This window comes from Felis catus, chromosome C1 (genome assembly GCF_018350175.1).
Source record: "Felis catus isolate Fca126 chromosome C1, F.catus_Fca126_mat1.0, whole genome shotgun sequence".
NCBI classification, from domain to species: Eukaryota; Metazoa; Chordata; class Mammalia; order Carnivora; family Felidae; genus Felis; species Felis catus.
Genome location: NC_058375.1, coordinates 198600689 through 198625524, shown reverse-complemented (window position 1 = coordinate 198625524; position 24836 = coordinate 198600689). Strand labels below are relative to the sequence as shown.

General features: G+C 35.9%; 1 protein-coding gene across 5 annotated transcripts in view; it reads right to left on the bottom strand.

Annotated features, from left to right (window-relative positions):
* Positions 1 to 24836, bottom strand: part of SPAG16 (sperm associated antigen 16) — a 997079-nt gene that overhangs the window by 326451 nt on the left and 645792 nt on the right. The window lies entirely within an intron of this gene.

Here is a 24836-nt window from a genome sequence, read left to right as displayed (position 1 = left end):
GTAATTTGGGGCCCTCATAAGGTGCTCTTTATGATTGTAGCTCAGGTATACTTTAGAGGGCTGTATGAAGTTGAGCCAAAAAATGTGGTTAGGGCAAATTTCTAAGATCCCTTAATTTCATGAAGTTTTAGACCTTAGTTTTGTAAATGACATGGAATTAACAATTTAAGAACAGTTTTAAGAACAGATCCACATTCTAAGAAGATAAATCTGGTGATCATACGAAGGGGAAGGTAACTAAAGCAGATTTTCAAAACAAGGATAATACTTTGAAGGCTATTTCATTAGTTCTAGAAACAGATGACAACCTGCACTAGCAAAGGGTAGAAAGAATAAAAAGATGAGGTGAACTTGAGAATCATTATATACATAGAAACCAACATGACATGATATTTTGAAAGTGGTTGACAAGGTTTGGAGGAAGGAGTGAGTCAAACAGAAAATGAAGTTATTATCAGTTTTCTTCACTAGACCAGAGTGATATTTCAGGAGAAAACAAGGTCTCCTAATTTAATGGAGAAGAATGAATGATTCATTAATTACATCTGGCCTTCAGAGAGTGTTTCATATTTTAACAAGGCCCTTACCTATTTCAAGATGTACAATATTATCAAAGAAAATAAATATTTTTTCTAACAGTTATACAAACTCCAGTGATCTCCATTTAACAAAAAATCAGTAGAGGGGTGCCTGGATGGTTAAGCAACCAACTTTGGCTCAGGTCATGATATTGCAGTTCGTGAGTTTGAGCCCCGCATCAGGCTCTGTACTGGTAGCTTAGAGCCTGGAGTCTGGAGCCTGCTTTGGATTCTGTGTCTCCCACTCTCTCTGCCTCTCCCCCACTCACACTATGTTTCTCTCTCTCTCTCAAAAATAAAATAAACATTAAAATTTTTTAATAAAAATTATTTAATAAATAATAGCTATATTATTATTGAGCATTCAAAAATACATCTCTATGCAGTCACACCTCAAATAGGCATATTGTGGAATATGCTGGCACTTTCCAGCTTTCCCTTTATCTGTTGTTTCTAGCTGACTCCAGTCAAGTGAATTTTAATTAGCTTTATTGTCTATTCCATTCTCAAATGCTAACAATTCTCCACACCACTTGTTTCTGCCCTTTCCTCCTTATATGGTTTTATTTTTTTCCTTCACTATAAAGATTTACAATGTTATAATAGACAAAAACTCTCCTGATTTCATTAGTATAAAATTATTTATTGTTTACCTACTATATTCCAATTGTTGATCTAAGTGCTGTGATATAAGATTACAAATGTCAGTTTTACACAACTAACTTACCATAGATTTTAGGTAAAAATCCTTTTGTAATCTTAGAACTTTTTTTTTTCTCTTAGAGAGAGAGGAAAAGAGAGAGAGAATCCTAAGCAGGCTCCATGCTGTCAGCACAGAGCCCAATGCAGGACTCAATCTCATAACCATGAGATCATGATCTGAGCCAAAATCAAGAGTCAAACATTTAACTGACTAAGTCACCCAGGCATCCAGGACTATTTTTTTTTAAGTTTATTTTTGACAGAGAGAGACAGAGAGAGAGAGAGAGAGAGAGAGAGAGAGAGAACAAGTGGGGGGGGCAGGCAGAGAGAGAGAGGAAGACACAGAATCTAAATCAGGCTCTAGTCTCTGAGCTATCAGCACAGAACCTGATATGGGGCTCAAACCCATGAACCATGAGAGCATAACCTGAACTGCATTCAGATGCTTAACTGACTGAGCCACTCAAGCACCCCCATCAAGGGCTATTTTTAAAGATAATCTAAAGTCACTGGTTTAATTATGGTAAATATGTTAGTGGCATAGCGCTTAAGAACATGGTTTTGGAGGGAGACAAATATTTAAGTGCTGATTCTAATCTTATTATCTGAGTTTAGGAGGGCAAGTTACCTTAACTCCTTAAATCTTTCTTTCTTTAAAACTTTCTCATCTGTAAAAGGATAATATTGGTATCACAAACTTATAGGCTTATTGTCAGAATCACATGGGATAAATATTTAAAGCTCTTAGGATAGTGGCAATTCTAGGTACTATGAGAATATTATTAAATTTCATTTTTCAAAAGAAAAATTGAATTAAAATATGTACCTTCTAAAGTAATAAAATAAAAACTGTATTAAATAGTCCTTCTTTTCTTTGGGGCATATTTTCTTTTTAATTCAAGCCATAGTTATTACTTGTGTAAAACACAAATCAGCTGTATTACTGCATAGAGTATTTAAACATCTTCAGTGAATTTACAGAATTCTGTTTAATAGCAGTTACAGGCTAGAAAATTGCCGGGGGGCCCATTAAAACTAATTCAAATCACTATATCAAATGGACAGCTGAAATTTGTTCATTTATTTATATCTGGTTTCTGTAATTCAGTTAGTAGGTCAACTTACAATTTAATTGCAAAGACTGTGAACTGAGGAATGGTTTATCAAATAACTTTCAGGAATTCAAAGGATGAAATCCAAATGACCCTATATATGCAATCAAGAATACGGCAGAATAATACATATACAACGCTGAAGTCTCAGAGTATTTCTGAAGAAACACCTATAGGGTTATGCAATCATGACCTCTAAGAAATGGATTTTGGTACCCTAAGTGAGTTAATTTTCAGAGCAATGTAATAAGTGCTCATAATATTTTATAGCTATTACCAGTCTTTAAACTTACACTAATGTTATATGATAAGCTGTCTTACACAGTGCTACACTTATATCTACAGACATATTTTGAAACATAATAGGATACATGTGTATACAGTTCTTCAACATGCTGGATTTTCTTTTACCAATATATCTTGAATATTTCCCTTAAATTCAATGCACATGATTCTACATTATTCAATGACTACATGGTACTACACTGCATTTATTCTTTACAGTCACTTAACAAGTATTTATTGAGCAACCACCACATATTAGGTATTATTTGAGAAGCTGAGGATACATAAATGAACAAAGGAGTCCACAATTCCTCCCTTCATGGGCAAGATTTTAGTGAGAAGAGACAGATAATAAACATAATAATTATCATTAAAAGGTGATAAATGATATTTTAAACCTGGAGCAGTGGTAAAATAAATAGTAAAAATAAGGGTGAGTGAGAGAGTAGGTGTCTTAAGTAGGGTGATCTGGCATGGCTTCAATGAGATGGTGACATCTGAAAAAGGACTAGAAAGGGGTGAGAGAACAAGTCATGTACATATTTATGGGAGGTTGTGTCAGGAAAAGAAAAAAAATGATACAAAGTCTATGAGGCAACTGTATGGCTGGCATGTTCTAGAAATATAAAGGAAACCAGTATGGCTAGAGAGGAACCAGTGAGAACTGGGCTGTTCAGTACGGTACTCACTAATCATATGCGACTATTGAACTAATGCAATTTGAGATGTACTGTAAAATATAAAATCTCATTAAAAATACATTGATTATGTGTTGAAATTATAATACATGTGATATACTGGGTTAAATACAATATGCTATCAAGTTAATTTCACTTGTTTTTGACTTTTTTTAATGTCCTACTAACAACTTTAAAATTGTATATTTTAATATGTAATGTGTGATTCACATTACATATGAGTCAGTGCTGAGCTAGAGGAATGGTAGGAGGTGTAGTCAGAAAGAGGTGAAAAGGGATGATCAGCAGGTCATTGGACACATATTGGCTTCCATTTTATAAAATGGGGATATTGGACATACTAGTAACTGATTAGACTTATGTTTTGTAGAAATCACTCCAGTAGTCATGTCCAGAATAAACTTTAAGGGAATAGGGAATGAAACAAGAACAGTCAGAAGGCTACTACAATAGGAGAAGTTGTACCAACAATATTTCATAATGAATTGGAAATGAAATCAGAGGAAGAGAGGAGTAAAAAACGTTAAAAAAAAAACAACTTCAAGTTTCTTGGTCTGACCATCTGGAAGGGTAGTATTACTATTGGTTGACATGGGCAATTTGGTAGGAAATGCAGGTTTGGGGAAGTGGTAGTGAAGTTCAGGAACTTAGTTTTGGATCTTAAGTTTAATATGCTTTCTAACTGTTAAAATGGAAACGTTGAAGGGGTATCTGGGTGGCGTACTCAGTTAAGCATCCGACTCTTGATTTTGACTCAGGTCATGATCTCACAGTTCACAAGATCAAGCCCCACATCAGGCTCTGAGCTGACAGCATGGAGCCTGCTTGAGATTCTCTCTCTTCTCCTCTCTCTCTGCCTCTCTCCAGCTTGCTTGCTCTCTCTCTCTCTCTCCAAAACAAATAAATAAACATTTACCAAAAAAGAGGAAATGTTGACAAAGCATTTGGATATATCAGTGTAGGTATCAGAGAAAAAGTATATACAGCGTATCAATATTTCCTCTGAATTCTATACTGTGTGTGTAAATTTGGAGTCATCAACACATAGGTCTTGGTATTGAAAGACATAGACTTGATGAAATCACCAGAGTGATAAGTGTAAAAAAGAACAGGTCTAAGATTTGCAGGACTCTGTGGCTAAGAGAAGAAATCAACAAAAAAGACAGAATAGAAGCCTGAGTAGATAGGTATAAATTTTTATAGGTGGATGGATGTTATGGGGGATGATTGTTTAAGTTTTCATTTGTCTGCTTTCATTTTCCCAGTGAAATAAAAGCAGAGACATTAGATGAAAGTGAGGTAAAAGGCTGTTGGAGATTCTTTCAGGAGAGGTAGGAGAGTAAATAATTGCTGGGCTTCATTAAAGAGCCACTGAGATTTAAAGTTAGATCGTTCAGCATGGTTCTGTGAATTTTCTCAGCCATATTTAACTGCATAGGAGTAGGCAAAGTTTGCAGAAATTTGGATGTAATTTAAGTAAGCTGAATAGGAGAACAGAGGTATTATTAGGCAAGATACAGTAAAAGTGATGCTTCAGTGAATTTTAGGTTCTGGATCAGTGAAAGGAGTGTTGTCAAGATAGTCTGCAGAACCAAAGTGGGATACATGATACTGATTCTGTAGAGAGGGTGTTGGTGGCAATTCCAATTAAACTGCATTCATGAGGTGAGTGATTGAGGTAGGGTATAGGATAAAGGTAGGTGTGGAAAGAAGTCAAGAAACTGAGAGGTGATGGTGTTGGATCGATTATCTCTATATATGTATGTTTATAAATACACATATTTATCTATGTGTATATATATGTAAATCACAAGTTCTATAGAAGTAGACTTACAGAAATTGACTCTAGGCCAGAATCAAGTTCATTCATGAACTAAGAGGGAATTTCAGGGTAAGGGACGGTGGGTGGTAGAGTCATTAGATGTGGCAACAAAGAATAAGGAAACCTACCATACTTCCAGCCACAGTAGAGAAAGAATGAAAGAGTAAAACAGCCACCAACTGACAGGGCTATAGGAGAATTGGTGTCTTAAGGGTATATCTGTGTTTGCTAAAAGTAAGAAGTTATAAGTGGCCTTCAAAAAAATAATAAAGATAGAATAGATTTTGCCGATGCTAAACAGTGAATTCCAGAAGTCACAGTAGATGAATTTTAGGAATTTTACAAATGTGAGAGAAGAGAACTACATGGATACACCATCCTTAATTTTGCATTCTACCACAAATGAACAATTGGAATGCTTCCAATTTTTTATGTTTACCAAAATGTTATGGTGAAAGTCCTTGGCAAATGGAACTGCTGGGTATAAAATGTGTCTAAATAAATTTGAATAGCATTGCCAAATACTGTACCGATTGATACTGCAAACAATGATGAATATGGAAGACAGTTTCCTAACCCACTTCGCATAAGCACTATTATCAAACTTTTAAATTTCTGTTCATATGACAAGCAAAAATAACACTAATCTCATTGATTATTTTATTATATTTTTTCTGCTGTTGTTGGTCATATTTTCACATTTATTATTCTAAGTATTCATGTTGATGTCCTTTGCTTATTATCTAACAGGTTCATTAGATATAATTGACATAAAATAAACTAGACATGATTAAAGAGAAAAAAATGAAAAATTTTGACAGTGAATACACCTGTGCAACTATCACTACAGTCAAGATAATGAATGTATGCATGGCCCACAAAGTTTCCACATACCTCTTGGTAATCCTTCTCTCTTGTCCCTCCTCACTCCACTTCCCTCAGGAAACCACTGATATGTTTCTGTCTAAAAAGTTTGCTTTTCTCAGTGTTTTATAAAAACAGAAGGTACTCTTTGTGCCTTGCTTCTTTTATTCAAAAAATTATTTTGAGATTCATCATGTTGTCATGTATTGATAATTCATTTTTAAATTAAAAAAAACCTTACTGCTGAAGAGTATTGTTCTACCACAACTTATCTGTTCTATTGTTGATGAACATTTGAGTTTGTAGGTTTTGGCTATGACAAAAAGGCTGTTATGCATATGTAAGTAGAAGTTCTTGTATAAACATAAATATTCCTTTCACTTGAATAAAACCTCAGAATGGAGTAGTTGGATAATACACTAAGTAAATGTTTATCTTAAGAATCTGCCAAACTGTTTCCCAAAGAGATTTTTCTGTCACCGATTTCTAATTCAATAACAGTATGGTCAAATAATATACTTTTTTTGAACTGAATCCACTGAAAGTTTTTGAGACTTGTTTTAAGGCCCAGAATATGGTCTCTCTTTATAAATATTCAATGTGGATTTGAAAAGAATGTGTATTCTGTTGTTTTTACATAGAAAGTTGTATAAATGTCAATTCACTCACTTTGGTGGATAAAAGTACTAAAGGCTACTCTATCCTTGCTGATCTTCTGTTTTATAAATTATTAAAATAGAGATATTCAAATCTCTGACTATATTTATGGATTTGTCTGTTTTTACTTGCAGTTCTATCAGTTTTTGCTTTATGATTTTGAAGGGTTTTTAATAGGTGCATGTATTTGAAGTTGTTGTATACTCTTGATTAATTGACCTCTTTATAATTATGAAATGATTTTTTTTAATTCTTAATGACATTCTTTTCTGCAAAATTTACTTTGGTATTAATACAGTAACCAGCTTTCTTTGGGTTATCGTCAAATGACATGTCTTTTTTCATTCTTTTACTTTTAACGGATTTGTGCCTTTATATTTAAACTGGGGTTTATGAAGACAGGATATAGTTGGGTCTTGGTTTCTATCCAATCTGACAAAATCTGTTTTTAATAACAGTGCTTAAACTCTTTGCATGAAGCACAATTTTGTAATGTTTATTTATTTATTTCGAGAGAGAGAGAGAAAAAGGGTGAGAGAGAGTGCTCAAGCAGGGAAGGGGCAGAGAGAGAGGGAGAGAGAGAATCCCAAGTAGGCTCCATGATATCAGCAGAGCCTGATGTGCTGACAGGTTTGAACATAAGAACCATGAAATCATGACCTGGGCCGAAGTCAAAAGTCAGATGCTTAACCGACTGAGCCACCCAGACACCCCATCAAATGTGATTATTGATATGGCTACCTTTTATCTGTCATCTTGGTATTTGTTTCCTACTTACCCAATCTATGCTTTATTCAGTTTTTCCTGCTTTATGCTCTTTTATTTAGATTAAGTAGACTTTATGATTTCATATTATCTACTGTATTGTTCTATTGGCTATAACTATTTCTTTTTAATTCTAGTGTTTGCTTTGGGATGTATAGTATACATGTTTCCACAATAATCGTCCAGTAATACTATACACTTCCCATATAATTTAGGAACTTTATAGAAGGTATCCTTTGCATTTCCCTCCTCACCTCTCTGCTACTGTTGTCATACATTTAGCTTTCCCTTGTCATATATCTCACAATATATTCTCATTGTTTTTGTTAAATAGTTGTCTTTTAAAGATTTTTTAAGATAAAAATTATATTTACCCATGCAGTTACTATCCCCATTGTTTTTCATTCTTTTCTATAAAACTGTATTTAGGTCTGGTATTACTTTCCTTCTGACAGAAGAAAACTTTTGTTAACTGTTTTTATTGTTTGTTTATTTGTTTTTTTAAGTGAAACTCTCTGGTAAAACATTCTGTCAGCTTTTGTATGTCTGAAAACAACTTTATCTTTGAAAGATCTTTTCACTGGATATAGAATTCAACATTGGCAGAGTTTTTGCTTCAGTAATTTAAGATACTTCCCCACTGTCATCTCATACAGTTTTTGACTGAAATTATGCTGTATCTGTATTTTTATTCCTCTGAATATAGCATGTCTTTTCTTCTCTCCCTGGTGTTGTTAATATTTTCTGTTTTTAACTAGTTTTGAGCAATTTGAGTATAATGTGTGTGTGTGTAATTGTTTGTTTCTTTTTTTTTATTTTATTTTACTTTTTTTTTTAATTTTTTTTCAATGTTTTTATTTATTTTTGGGACAGAGAGAGACAGAGCATGAACGGGGGAGGGGCAGAGAGAGAGGGAGACACAGAATGGGAAACAGGCTCCAGGCTCTGAGCCATCAGCCCAGAGCCCGACGCGGGGCTCGAACTCCCGGACCGCGAGATCGTGACCTGGCTGAAGTCGGACGCTTAACCGACTGCGCCACCCAGGCGCCCCATGTAATTGTTTGTTTCTTAAGATTGGCATTCATTAGGCTTTTTCCTTCTGTGAGTTTGTCATTTACAGAAAACCTGATATTATTTTATTCAAGTATTTCTTTTTTCTATCCCAACCTCTTTCAAGAACTCCAGTTACACATAACCTCACACCTATCAGGATGGCTAAAATCAACAACACAAGACACAACAGGTATTGGCAAGGATGCAGAGAAAGGGGAATCTTCTTATAATGTTGGTGGGAATGCAAACTGGTGCAGCCACTCTGGAAAATAGTAGAGGTTTCTCAAAAAGTTAAAAAATAGAACTACCCTATGATCCAGCAATTGCACTAATAGGGAATTACCCAAAGAATATGTTTATAGCAGCATTAAGCATTATCTACACTAGCGAAAGTATGGAAAAAGCCCAACTGTCCATCGATTAATGAATGGATATAGAAGATGTGGTATAAATGTATACATATACACACACAGACACACACAGACATACTGGAATATTATTCAGCCATAAAAAGAATTAAATCTTGCCATTTGCAATGACGTGGATGGAACTAGAGAGTATTATGCTAAGTGAAATCAGTCAAAGAAAGATAAATACCATATGATTTCACTCACTGTGGAATTTAACAAACAAAACAAATGAGCAAAGTGGAAAGAGAGAGAGAGAATGAGAGAGAGAAAGAGAAAGAGGCAAACCAAGAAACGGACTCTTAACTATAGAGAACACACTAACGGTTACCAGAGGGGAGGTAGGTGGAGGGATGGGTAAAATAGGTGATGGGGATTAAGGATGGCACTTACTATTGCTGTGATGAGTGTTATATGGAAGTGTTGAATCATTGGGGTGCCTGGGTGACTCGGTCGGTTGAGCATCGAACTCCAGCTCAGGTCATGATCTCACAGTTTGTGAGTTGGAGCCTCATGTCAGGCTCTGTGCTGACAGCTGAAGCCTGGAGTCTGCTTTGGATTCTGTGTCTCCCTCTCTCTGCCCCTCCCCTGCTTGCTGTCTCTCTCAAAAAGTAAATACATATTTACAAATTCTTAAAAAAAAAAGGAAGTGTTGAATCACTATAATGTATACCTGAAACTAATATTACACTGTATGTTAACTAATTGGAAATTAAATAAAAACAAAAACAAAAAAAAAGAAATTAGCTCTCAGGCCACAAGAATAAGAAGAAAAAGAAGAAAAGAACTCCAGTTACACATATAGTAATGTACTCAAAGTTGTCCCAGAGCTGACTGAGAGTCTTCATAATTTTTATAATTCTTTTTTCTGTGCATTTTATACGGATAGTTCCTATTGGTAGGTCTTTAAGTTCAACAATAATGTCTATTTGGTCATTAGTCACATCCAGTATATATTTTATTTGGGGCACTGTAATATTTATGTATAGAATTTTTACGTGTCTTTTTTATAATCTATGTCTCTTTGTATCTTATTCAATATATGGAATACAGTCATAACTGTTTTAATTCAATCAAATGTTCTTAGGATGTAATTCTAACATCTGTGACAATTCTAAATTGATTTCAATTGATTGCATCCCTCCCCCTAATTTTAGGTAGTATTCTTCTGCTTCTTTGAATACCTGGTATTCATTAATTGAATAAGAAAAATCAGAACTTTTTTTTGAGGGCTGGATTTTTCCTATTCCCATTAATACCTCTGTGCATTTTTTCTGGGATGCAGTGAAGTTACTTATAAACAGCTTCACCCTTTGGGCCTTGCTTTAATAATTTGTTAGATGGGTCCAGACCGGTCCTCAGTCTAGGGATGCTTATTTCTTACTGCTGAGTACTGTGTGATGCTTAACTTGATGTGTCAACTTGGCTAGGCCATGGTACCCAACTTTTGATCAAACACCAGTCTAGATGTTTCTGTGAAACTATTTTTCAGATGTGCTCAACATTTACATTAGTATACTTTGATACAGAAGATTACCCTCTATAATGTGGGTAGGATTTATCCAATCAGTTGAAGGTTTAAAGAGAAAAGACTAAAGCTTTCCAAGAAAGAGCAAATTCTGCTTCCAGACTACCTTTGGACTTTCAAGCTGCAACATCAACTCTTCTCTGGTCTCCATCCTGCCAGCTTCTCTGAAAATTCTGCCTTTGCTAATTCATCCCCCACTCCCCTGGCCCCAGTCTCTCTGTATATATGCTATTGGTTCTGTTTCTCTGGAGAACTCTGCTGAGTAATAAAGTAAGACCTTCCTGAGTATTCAACCCAATGCCCCACAAATTGTGAGTTTTTCCAATCTGGCCGCAATAAGCACATTGCCAGCATCATATGAACATTAGAAATTGCTTTCTCCAACTTTGTCATACGGTTCTTTCCCCAGACTTGGGCACTTTCCTCATATACATGTGTTGATTAGTACTCTGCTAAATGCTCATGGGGATCCCTTTGAAGATCTTTGAAGTTCTTTGTACAGCACTCATCTCTCCAATTCTCTGTTCTGAGACCTCTAGTCCCTTGTTTTCCCTGGACTTTCAACTTCTCAAGTTAAGGAGTCTGCCATGTGCCATTGCCTAAAAATTCTCTCCAGAGTAAGCTGATGCATTCCCCATGGAGTTCCCATGATTTGTTTCCTGTCACTCAGGCATGACAGTTCTTTATTGCCCATTATCCAGTGTCTTGAAAACCAGTACATCTGCCATGTATATCGTCACCAGTTTCACATTTTCATTATCATAGCTTAACAGTATATTTTATTTTTGGAAATAATTTTCTGACTTTCTCATATGTAGTATACCAGATACTTGGATACTTGAGAGATTTATGTTGTATTCTATGACTCTAAATTTCTGCCCATCCCTGCCGCTCAAAAATGAAATCCTGTTGGAATTTTTGAACAGTTCTAATTTCTTAAGAAAGAAAAAAACATTTTGGGGGATTTGACCTCTTTATAATGCTAAATATTCCAATCCAAGACAAAGAAAACGTTTTAGTTTACACAAGTCTTCTTACACATAATATTTTACAGTTTTATTATTATAAATATTACACATTGCTTACTAATTTTATTCCAAAAGTTTCATGGTTTTGTTATTATAAATAGTCCTCTTTTTTTTTTTTGTTTTCTGCTTGATATTTAGACCTTTAGTAACCCATCATCTTATTGAATTTTCTTATTGTTTTCAAAAACTATTTTAGTTTATTTTCTTGGGTTTTAGAGGTATACAGTTGTTATTTTCCACAATTAACCATTTTTGCCTCTTTATTCTAAAACTAAAACAAAATGAGCTTAAGCTCTCATCTCTGGTTACTTATTCTTCCTAACTCTCTAGAGTAATTGAAAAGCCAAGGCATACAAGTGTACACACATTTCTACTGTATTTTGTGCAAAACAAAATTCAAGATATTTTGGTTAACTGGGCATGCATGTAAAGAATGTAGGATTTTTTTCCATTTTGTATGTAAGAATTTTATTGTCATGTTATTTCAATTATTAAGAGACAAATTACACAAATACTATAGAGGAGGTGTTAAGAGTCAAAGCTTTCTGTCTTTACTTGCCACTCTGCTCCATTTAATAGATGAAAATTACTAGACATAAGTATAGTAATTATCTAAACACCAACCGGGGATCATATCATTGAACTGATTACTTTAAATTACTGTTGACAGAATCCACTTTGACTAAACAAAACAATAGTGCTTCATTTCCTATGAAAATTTCCAATTTATGGATTTTTCTCAATCAAAACATGTCTTTCATAAATTATTGCATAGTTGTGTTTTTTTTTAACTTCTCATTCAGAAAGTTTTTAGAATTTTATGTACAATAAATCAAGAAACATGCTCCAAAATAAAGATCTATGGTTAGAAGGCATTTATTAAGTTGCTTCATTAGTAAGCAAAGGATTAAAAAAAAATGAAGACAATATCTTTATTTTGCTGGCAGCTACTATTGGCACTCAGCCACCCATATCCTAATTTTGTAATTTTTATGCCTCTGTGCTAGGCAGATGTTTATCTAAATCATTTAAATCTCTGTCTTCTAAATTTTAGATACATTTAGTATTAAGAGATGCTCCCTGTGTAACAGCACAGATTAAAAGTTAATTAAGAAGAAGTTAAAGAAGGAGAAAAGCAATTACTTTTTCCATAGGCATTTGTTTCATTTTTGGCAGGTTGAAATTAAGGATGTGGAATAAAGTCTTAAAAATCAGAAATATTTTAAGAAATCATTATTGTTTGCTTTTTTATATACTGATAAGTGCCAAGTTAATTAAGAAAAGTAATCCATTTAGTAATGCAGGATAGGCTAATGGATAAAGTAACTCTACTCATGCAGTAGGATTATTTTATAGAATTTATGTTTTTTAAGCTATGCAAATTAACCATTAGAAATGAAAATCACCAATATGTAATTGGAAATTCCACAGGAATTCATACATAGCATGGTACAAGAAGATAAATTTGGGAGTACTTCCTGGAACTTTAAAAATATATAAACTCAAGTTAAAAAATAAATGTAATGAAGAAATTTTACATACCTAATTTTATTGTACTGTGATTTAATGGGGAAAAAACCCTGCTAAATGGCTGCAGAATTTAGGTTTTCCATACATGCTCTGTCACTCTCCTTTTATGAACATCTCTTTAACCTTTAAAAATCCCTAGAGCGATTTCATACAGTGGTAGTGTTAGGGCAAAAGAATTAGTGTATGTATATTATAGATCTCAGAAAATCTCTAGATTAGGACAAATTATTTTCAGCCTTCTCCAATAGAGCACTACTAATTTCCACATATTTATGTTAAATTCTTCATGATAATAAACACTGTAATTATGACTACAAAATTACTGCCATTAAAAACCATTTTAATCACCTTAAATTTGCAACAACAACAAAAAATCTCTTTGGACTGAAATAACATACATAGTTATATAAGCAAAGAGGAACACAAATACATCATGATTTAGAGACAGGGATTCTTTGTGAGGAGTCCAAGACTACTATTCATCAAGGAAGGCCATGTTCAGCAAAAAGTAATGGAAACAGTAGCTGGAAATTCTCATTTCCATGGGTTTAGTTAATAATTAATTAATTAATATGGTCCATTAGACCTCAAAAATATGTTATGCCTTACAAAAGAAACATTATTCTCGTATTTTCTCTCTTATGTTCTTTTACACTCTGTGAAACACTTGAAAAGCTTCTGATAGGAGCAATTATATAAATAAATCCTTGAACTAAGAATTTCCTATGGATTTTCTAATTATCAGTTTATATTTAGCAATAAAGAGAAATAGGGTTTTGGAATAAGAAAAAAAAAGAGGAGGAGAGAAGAAGCTATTTCATTGTTTCATTATTAACCTTTGAGTTCCACTTAGCACCTTACTCAAAACGAAAACATTTATCTCTATCACTAGTGACGTGTATGAATACAACTCAAGTTTGAAAAGGATTTTTAAGCTTCATGTAGCTATACAGGGTGGGATGATGGAAAGAACGAAGTGTTGGCATCAATAGACTGATGTTCTCATTTCACGACTATGTGAGTTTGGTTATGCTATTTCTTTGCACTTCTGTTTCAACACTTGTATTGTTGTGATCATTACAAGAGTAAACCTGACTCCGCCTGGACCTTGTTTCCCGATCATTTGTGTGCAATATTGCAATCAGCATTGGGGTGTGTGTCTGGTGCCCTAAATCAGTTTTCTAGGAATTGATTATCTGGAAATGAGCTGGTTCTCCCAGGGACAAGGTTACTTTTTTGCCATGCTTTGGGTTAAATTAAGGGGAAATAAAAAGCAGTGTGACCACACAGAGGTCATACTTCTAGAGAGCCAACGCTTGCTTCAAAGGGTCAGGCAGGCAGCAAGTACTAAACACATTCATACCCATCTCATCCACAGCACATTTTTGCTTTCAAGTAGCATTAATCAAAGACATATTTGATCAGTTTTTATTTGTAACCAAAGAATGTTGCAGTTTAAAGAAAGCCCTGACAGTTGTTTTGTTTTGTTGTGTTCTTTTTTACTTTTTTGTAATGCAAGTGTATGACTTGATTTTTGAGGAATCCATTTCAAAGAGGCATTCAGTTTAAAGACAAACACATTACTAGCTACACAGCTAGATAAAAACCAGGCCACTCTCCCCATACTGAGGCTCCTTTGTTTCGGAGATGTTGGTTGATTTTGATAACTGACTGACTGGATTGCTTCCCTTTCCTTTCCTTGCTTAAATCCTCAGTCTTATATTTTAAATTCACCAATAAAGAATGAGTTAGAAAATCCTGGCCACTAGCCTTGACTCCAGTAAAAACAGACCCCCCCACCCCCCCACACACACACCAGCCAGTGAGGCTCTTTCTCACTTTCTCTATACGCTACCTTGTTATGTGGGCTCACATATGCTGTGTAATTTCTAGGTCTTGTAAGTAGTAAATCTTTATTTTTTCAAAGTTTTCTGATGGTTGTTGCTGAAAGGCATCTTGCAATCACAGTAAGGACCACAACAGCTGCTTCAACAATAACACTGGTTATTGATAGGCTGAGACCAACACAAATATCTAGTTTTCATTTTCCTTTGTTATGGTCTGGTTAAGAAGATTTAATATGAATTGCAAATTCCTCCTGGTATAAATTAAAAGTAAATTTAATTTTAGCTCAAATGGAACTAAATTTGAATCCCTGATTCGATTGGAATAGCTGTCTTCTTCCATATTTTATGCAGTATCCCTACCCATGCTTGAATTATATCTCCCTTTAGTCTTTCTCCTTTAGGTAAAATGATCTTGTTTTCTTTAATTTTTCTTTGAGAAACTGGTTTTCATGTCTTCAGACACTTTTTTCAGTTCACTGGAACTCTGGGACATATGTTGTGGTCTCAAACAGGAAAAGGCAGTAAAGCCTATGCAATACTGGCGGTGGACAGATTTTCTTTTCATCTTCACAAAAATAGCTTTCAGGTTTTTGTCTATGTTTGCCTTTCTGCAGCACATCTCAACTTTATGTCCAGAATATGAAATACATTTTATAGAAAATCCACCAAGTTATAAAATTTTCCCTTTTCATTCCATTATTAGTTCATGTGTTTATTGTTACTGCTGTTGATGTTGTTGTCAGTGGAACTCTGCTACAAGGAATAAGCAGAGGGGAAGTATGAGAAAAAACAAATCAGTTTTGCTTGGAGACTGAGTATCAATATACACAGGGGAAACCAAAATATAATTAAAACTGGCAGAAAGGAGTTTTTAGTTTACTATTAAAAAAATAACACCTCTTGGGGTGCCTGGGTGGCTCAGTTAGTTAAATGTCTGATGTCAGCTTGTGGGTTCGAGCCCTGTTGTCAGGCTCTGTGCTGACAGCTGGAAGCCTGGAGACTGCTTTACATTCTGTGTCTTGCTCTCTCTTTGCCCCTCCCCCACTCATGCTCTGTTTCTGTCTCAAAAATAAACATAAAAAAATAACACCTTTTAAAAAAATAACACCTCTTTTGAATTGAACTCATACTCTTACTATTATCATATATGATGCAAAGAGGAAAAACTCTCTAAAACTAAGTCTGGAAGAAATGGACTAGACCTTGACTCCACATAATTTGTAAGCAGCATTGTGGTCAGCATTGGAGTCATGGGTGATGCAGACAAGTCATAACTTACCAGATATGAATTATCTGGAAATGAATTAGTTGTGCCTCAGGGACAAGGTGTCTCCTTCCCTTCTTTGCCACATTCTGAGTTAAACCAGAAAAAGCCAAAAGTAGTGTAACTACAAAAAACTACAACATGAAACTTCTACAGGGTCCACTTCTGCTTCAAAGGAGTTTACCTAATGGCTGACCACTGGTCACTAAGCTCCTTGTCCAGTCTAGCACTGTGGACCACTTAATTCAGTTTATCTTACCCAGCACTTATAAAGGACTATGGGTGGTACTAGGTGGAGAATGATGTTAATGTCTGTATTTTAAGGAGCTTTTTAAATTGTCTGCCCTTATCTGCTCCATGTAAAAATAGTTCCACCAATAAAAATGATTTTGCAATAATAAAAAAATAAAAATCATTTTTAGTTGACATGAATAGAGCTTGTATAGTATATTCACATGTTTGAAAACAATATATCAATATGTTCCATTAAATGTCAGTATACCATATTATAAATCATACAGGAAAAAAGGGGAAATCTATTTGTTATTAAATAAATAGGAATATGTTAAAATTAAGTCTGCCTCTTGGGCAAAATTTATCAATAACATCTAACAATATAGGATAAAAACCCCATGATATGCAGCTGCTTGGAGCCTGACAACAGACTACCAAGGAAAGTGATGGTAATGTGCATGAGCCCCAAGGCTGATCATCCTCAGAGATGTCATCTGTCAGATTCTGGAAGGCAGATCCCCTGTGGGTATGTCAGTATTCTTGCTGACTCTATTAAATTGCATCTATGTGAACTTGCCCATCACAGGTCATCTACTTTAGGTGCAAGAAATGTTATATCTTGAGATTTTTACCCTACTCTAAGTACAATTGGAAAAGACCTAATTAGCATCTTACAGCAGACACAGTACATCGTTTAGAAAAGGAAATGAAAGTTAGCACCCACAGGGACAAGAAATACAAACTTGAAAGTGAACAAGACAGGGAAGAAAATAGCAAATAAAAAAACAAATGGGTTAATACAACTTTTCTCTCTGAAGGCTCTCTGAATCTGGCCATTTCATCATTCACAGAATGTGCTTCTGCAACTATTCCTCATGTGGAGCGTTAGTAAAAGCTTCTCTTGGCAATTCTTCTTGGTCTTCCTTTTTCTACCCTTAGTTTGATAAATGTCTTTTCTTTTTGAGATATTATTCTTTTGCTATAAAATATTTTCAGAGAGAAAAAAACACAATGAGCTGAGTAAGAGACTGGCATGTAAAACACTAGCATTAGCAAAATAATATTGCATGTCGTCCTTGAAAAGGTAACTTCTGGGTGGAGGCCACAGGAGAGGTAATGCTAAATTGCCAGAGATATTCTTGGAGCTAAATTAAAACATAACAAACCATTGTGTCATCAATATTAAAGGGTAAGACACTGCTGTGATTGTATGTTTCAAAAGGTACTGTCAAAACTAGTCCTCAGGGAAACAAGCAAGCTCACTTTCCTGGCATGGCTCAACCTTCTGTATTCTGAACACTTAACAGTAATGTTTTAGAGAAAAATGAGTAACAATGTTCTACTGGTGACTGTCAAGGTTTGGCTCACACCCTGTAATCTCTTTTGCGGTGTTGAACTTTTTTTTTTCTCCCCTCAAAGCCCATAATGACTTTGGTGGAGAAAGAATTTGGTTTAGTAACTCTGAAGAGGAAATAATCTAGTGGCAGAGAAGGTGAAAAACAGAGAGAAGAGGGGAAAGATGTTTAGTAGTATAGACTACCAATCTTTGAATATCAAGAAATGATGGTGCCTCTTAACCATTTTCAAAAATGACTTTAACATTAATTCCTTTCTTCTATGGGAATAAATGTGTTTCTTTGCAGATTTATTGTGAATGTGAAACAGGGTTAAAATTAACCAATTCATTCATAAAATGTATATATGGGCTTTTATGATTAGCATTAAACAAAGCTAGATGGTCAGAACCAAAGCAGGCAGTGATAATACTCCAAAACCATATTCTCTTTGAAGTTTTATATTCGTTAATTCATTTATGTGTGCTTGCATTTATTCAAAAATATTTGTTAGGGGAGTGAGTCAACACAGCAGAGAAGTAGGGGGACCTGAAGTTCCCTCGTCCCTCAAACACAGCAGTATTGAGGGCAGAAGGCTTGGAATTCCAGGAATTCAGGCTACAGAGTGACAGATACAACTCCAGGGGCCCGTGGGGACAACTTGGTGGGCCATAGGTGCATAATTGTAAATTGGAAAAGATAAAAGGGTGGCTTAGGCATGGAGAGCAGGTATCCCCTTCTGTGGAGAGACAAAAGGAAGAGAGAGAGGTTGTGGAAGTGTAGGATTGTATTAGGACAAGAAAAAAACCACGAATTATGGAATGGAAAAAATGGAGAAAGAATCAATTTCTAACTCGTTCCAGGGTTGCAGGCTTTCTCTGGACTGGAGCTTGCCACCCTGTTCATGCGCCTGGGGAGGAGAGGAGCCAGCCCGGGCTCATAGACGCAGTTAGAGCAATTCCCTCCCTTGAATGCTGTGGGAAGAAGGCATATAGCTGCCCCAAGAACCAAAGACCCTGCAGGCGCCTGCCAGCCAGAGACCTTTTGTTGGCTGGCTGGGCAGAGTGGCACTACCCTGGAACCTGGGCACATCGAGCGGGATCCTTTAAGACGTTGGAGTTTGAATCTCAGCTGAGGGTCTGGGAGGTGCAGGACTGTAGGCTAGGACAAACTGCCCACTTGTGCCCACGTGGCACTGTGAGGATGGCCCGAACAGAGTGGTTTGGGTCACCCAATCCAGGGAGGAGAAACGGGTGTCATCATTTTTCTTGCCATCACCAATAAGGTGGGGCTTCAGGGAACAGACAATGGGCCCACAGTGGAGGCCAGGACCCACCTACACCAAACCACATCCCTCTGTGCCTGGTCTAACCATATCTAACAGAGCAAGATTGACACTGACTGAACTAGACAGCCCCTCCTCCAGACCAGTGCAGCCACTGGTTCCAAGGCACCATCACATATCATTCCAGCAGTTTCACATTTTCTGATTTTATTCTTGGTCAATTCTTATTTTATATATGTATGAGATATATATATATATATATATATATATATATATATATACACATATATATATATATATGATATATAAGAAAAATTAAAATATATATATATATTTAAATTTTTCTTCCTCTTATTTCTTCCCTTCTCCATTCTGGTTATTCTGGTTATTGGTTTGTTTAAACAGACATTTTTAATCTATTCTTTTTAAACCTCTTCTGTATCTCCTTCTTCTTTATTTTCCTCTCTCTCCCTGGAGTAAGCCATATAGTTTCTCTGATTCTCTGCCTGGTCAATTTTTCTGTTTTTCTATTCTTTTTCCCCTTTCCTGTCATTTCTCTCTTGGTATGGGATAAGGCTTCTCCCACCACCCCCCCTTTTTAACATTTTTTCCAAGGTTACTTCAACAAACAAATGAAAGCACACCTGGTGAAAGGTCCATACCACCACTATGAGTAGGGAGATAAATCAACCAAGTCACAACAACACAGAGCATACAACGCACTCCAAAAACACCTCCTGAATGGCCAGTCCCTGGATAGTGTAAGACCCTTCTTTAATATAGTAGTGCTCATGGGTTCAGGACACATAACAAGCTATTCAAACACATAAGGGACAGAAAACGAGCCACAATGATGAAATGGAAGAATACTCCTCAAAAGAAATACCAGGAAGAAATGACAGCTAGAGAATTACTCAAAACAGATATAAGCAATATGTCTGATCAAGAATTTTGAAAAATAGTCATGATTATTAATAGCTCAGCTTGAAAAAAGCAAAAAAGACAGCAGAGAATCTATTGCTGCAGAGATCAAGGAACTAAGAAAAAGTCACGACAAATTAAGAAATGTAAATGGGGTGCAAAATAAACTAAATGCAGTGACAGCAAGGATGGGGAAAGCAGAGGGAAGAATAAGTGAAAGAGAAGATAAAATTATGGAAAATAAAGCTGAGAAAAAGAGAGAAAAGAAAATACTAGACAATGAGGGGAGAATTAGAGAACTAAATGATTCAATGAAACATAATAATATCCATACCATAGGAGTTCTAGAAGAAGAAAAAAGATAGAAAGGGGCAGAAGGTTTACTTGAACACATTATAGCTGAGAATTTCCCTAATCTAGCGAAGAAAACAGGCATCCAAACCCAGGAGACACAGAGGACTCCCTTCAGATTTAGCAAGAATATGTCTTCTCCACGGCATGTCATAGTGAAACTGACAAAATACAAAGATAAAGAGAGAATTCTGAAGGCAGCTAGGGACAAATGGCCCTTAAACTATAAGGGCAGACACAGAACGGTAGTAGCAGAAGTGTGCCCTGAAACCTGGAAGGCCAGAAGGGAGTGGCAGGAACTATTCAATGTGATGAATAGGAAAAATATGAAGCCAAGAATCCTTTATCCAGCAAAGCTGTCATTCAGAATAGAAGGAGAAATAAAGGCTTTCCCAGACACACAAAAACTGAAGGAGGTCAAGACCACTAAACTAGCCCTGTAAGAGATCCTAAGGATGACTCTGTGAGTATGATGCTGCAGAAACTACAAAGGACCAGAGACATCACTACAAGCATGAAACCTACAGATAACACAATGACACTAAATCCATATCTTTCAATAACTCTGAATGTAAATGAACTAAATGAGCCAATCAAAAGACATAGGGTATCAGAGTGGATAAACAACAAGATCCATCTATATGCTGTCTACAAAAGACTTATTTTAGAACTGAGGACACCTTCAGATTGAATGTGAGGGAACGGATAACCATCATGCTACTGGAAGTCAAAAGAAAACTGGAGTAACCATACTTACATCAGACAAACTAGAGTTTAAACTAAATGTTGTAACAAGAGATAAACAAAGGCATTATATCATAATTACAGGGTCTGTCCATCACAAAGAGCTAATAATTGTAAATGTTTATGCTTCCAACTTGAGAGTACCCAAATATATAAATCAATTAATCATAAACATAAGCAATCTTACTGATAAGAATACAGTAACTGCAGGGGACTTTAATACTCCACTTATAACAATGGACAGATCATATAGGCCAAAAATCAATAAAGCAGCAATGGCTTTGAATGATACACTGGACCATATGGACTTGACAGATATATTCAGAACTTTTCATCCAAAAGCAGAATACACATTCTTCTTGAGTGCACTTGGAACATTCTCCAAGATACACCATGTACTGGGTCACAAAACAGCCCTCAATAAATATAAAAGAACTGAGATCATACCATGCATATGTTTAGATCACAATGATATGAAACTTGAAATCAACCACAAGAAAAGTTTGGAAAGCCTCCAAATGCATGGAGGTTAAAGAACATCCTATTAAAGAATGAATGGGTCAACCAGGCAATTAAAGAAGAAATTAAAAAATATATGGAAACAAATGAAAGTGAAAATGCAACAGTTCAAACCCTTTGGGATGGAGCAAAGGCAGTCCTAAGAGGAAAATACATTGCAATCCGGGCCTATCTCAAGAAATAAGGAAAAACAAAAACAAAAACAAATACAAACCTAACCACACACTGAAAGGAACCAGAAGCAGAATAGCAAAGAAACCCCAAAGCCAGCAGAAGAAGATAAATAATAAAGATTAGAGCAGAAATAAACAATATAGAATCAAAGAAATAAAAACAAATAAACACAGAATAGAACAATGAATCTAAGAAGTGTTTTTTTTTTACATTTATTTATTTTTGAGAGACAGAGCACAAGGGGGGAGGGGCAGAGAGAGAAGGAGACACAGAATCTGAAGCAGGATCTAGGCTCCAAGCAAGCATTCAGCACAGAGCCTGATGCAGGGCTTGAACCTATGAACCACGAGATCATGACCTGAGCCAGTCAGTCACTTAACTGACTGAGCCACCAAGGTACTACTAAGAGGTGGTTTTTGGAAAAGATAAACAAAATTGATAAATCCCTACCCAAAAAAGAGAGAGAACCCAAATAGATAAAATCACAAATTAAAAATGAGAGATCACAATGAACATCACAGAAATACAAATAATTATTAGAGAATACTATGAAACATTATATGTCAATAAACTGGACAACCTGGGAGAAATAGACAACTTCCTAGAAACCCACATACTACCAAAACTTAAGTGGGAAGAAATAGAAAATTTGAACCCATAACCAGTGAAGAAATTGAATCAGTTATCAAAAATCTGGGCCAGATGGCTTCCCAGGGGAATTCTACCAGACATTTAAAACAGTGTTATACCTATTCTTCTCAAAATGTTTCAAAAATAGAAACAGAAGGGGGGCGCCTGGGTGGCGCAGTCGGTTAAGCGTCCGACTTCAGCCAGGTCACAATCTCGCGGTCCGTGAGTTCGAGCCCCGCGTCAGGCTCTGGGCTGATGGCTCGGAGCCTGGAGCCTGTTTCCGATTCTGTGTCTCCCTCTCTCTCTGCCCCTCCCCCGTTCATGCTCTGTCTCTCTCTGTCCCAAAAATAAATAAACGTTAAAAAAAAAATTAAAAAAAAAATAGAAACAGAAGGAAAGCTTCCAGACTCATTCTATGAACCCTGCACTACCTTGATTCTCAAACCAGAGACCCCACCAGAGAGAAGAATTACAGGCCAATATCCCTGATGAATATGGATGTAAAAATTCTTGACAAGATACTAGCAAATCTAATTCAACAATACATTAAAAGAAGTATTCACCATGATCAAGTGGGATTCATTCCTCAGCTGCAGGAATGGCTCGATATTTGCAAATCAATCAACATGATACATCACATTAACAGAAGGAAAAATAAGAACCATATGATCCTATCAATAGTGCAGAAAAAATAGTGCACTTGACAAAATATAGCAGACTTTCTTAATAAAAAGCCTCAAGAAAGTCCGAATAGAAGGAACATACCTTACCATCATAAAAGCCATATATAAAAGGCCCACAGCCAATATCATCCCCAATGGCGAAAAACTGAAAGCTTTCCCCCTAAGACCAAGAACACGACAGGGGTGTCTATTATCACCACTGTTTTATTTATTTATTTATTTATTTATTTATTTATTTATTTATTTTTTACATTTATTCATTTTTGAGAGACAGAGAGAGACAGAACACAAGTGGGGGAGGGGCAGAGAGAGAGGGAGACACAGAATCCGAAGCAGGCTCCAGGCTCTGAGCTGTCAGCACAGAGCCTGACATGGGGCTCAAATTCACAAACTGCGAAATCATGACCTGAGCCGAAGTTGGACTCTTAACCAACGGAACCACCCAGGCGTCCCCTCACCACTGTTTTGTAACATGGTGTGGAAATCCTAGCCTCAGCAATCAGACAATAAAGGCATCCAAATTGGCAAAGAAGAAGTCAGTTTCACTTTTGGCAGATGACATAATATTCTACATAGAAAACCCAAAAGACTCCACCAAAAAGCTGCTAGAACTGATACATGAATTCAGCAAAGTCACAGGATACAAAATCAATGTACAGAAATTGGTTTCATTTCTATACACCAATAATGAAGTAACAAGAAGAGAAATCAAGAAATCGATCCCATTTACAATTGTACCAAGAACCATAAAATACCTAGGAATAAACCTAATGAAATATGTAGAAGATCTATATACCAACAACTATGGAAAACTTATGAAAGAAATTGAAGAAGACTCAAAGAAGTGGAAAAGTATTCTATGCTCATGGATTGGAAGAACAAATATTGTTACAATGTCAATACTACCCAAAGCAATCTACACATTCAATGCAATCCCGATCAAAATTGCACTGGAATTCTTCTCAGAGCTAGAACAAACAAACATAAAATTTATATGGAACCACAAAAGTCCTCGAATAGCCAAAGAAATGTTGAAAAAGAAAACCAACATGGGAGGCAACACAATCCCGGACTTTAACCTCTACTACAAAGCTGTAATCATGAAGGCAGTATGGTATTGGCACAAAAATAGACATATAGACCAATGGAATAGATTAGAGAACCCAAAATTGGACCCACAAGTGTATGGCCAACTAATCTTTGACAAGGCAGGAAAGAGTATCCAATGGAAAAAAGACATTCTCTCTAGCAAATGGTGCTGGAAGAACTGGACAGAAACATGCCGAAGAATGAAACTGGACCACTTTCTTACCCCATACATAAAAATAACCTCAAAATTGATGAAATACCTAAATATGAGACAGGAAACCATCAAAACCCTAGAGGAGAAAACAGGCAACAACCTCTTTGACCTCAGCCACAGTACCTTCTTACTCAACACATCTCTGAAGGCCAGGGAAATAAAAGCAAAATGAACTATTGGGACTTCATCAAGATAAAAAGCTACTGCAGTGCAAAGGAAACAATCAACAGAACTAAAAGGGAACTGACAGAATGCAAGAAGATATTGGCAAGTGACATATCATATAAAGGGTTAGTATCCAAATCTGTAAAAAACTTACCAAACTCGACACCTGGAAAACAACCCAGTGAAGAAATGGGATGGGCACAAGACATGAATAGACACTTTTCCAAAGAAGACATCCAGATGGCCAACAAATACATGAAAAAATGCTCAACATCACTCACCATCAGGGAAATACAAATCAAAACCACACTGAGAAACCATCTCATACCAGTCAGAGTGGATAAAATTAACAA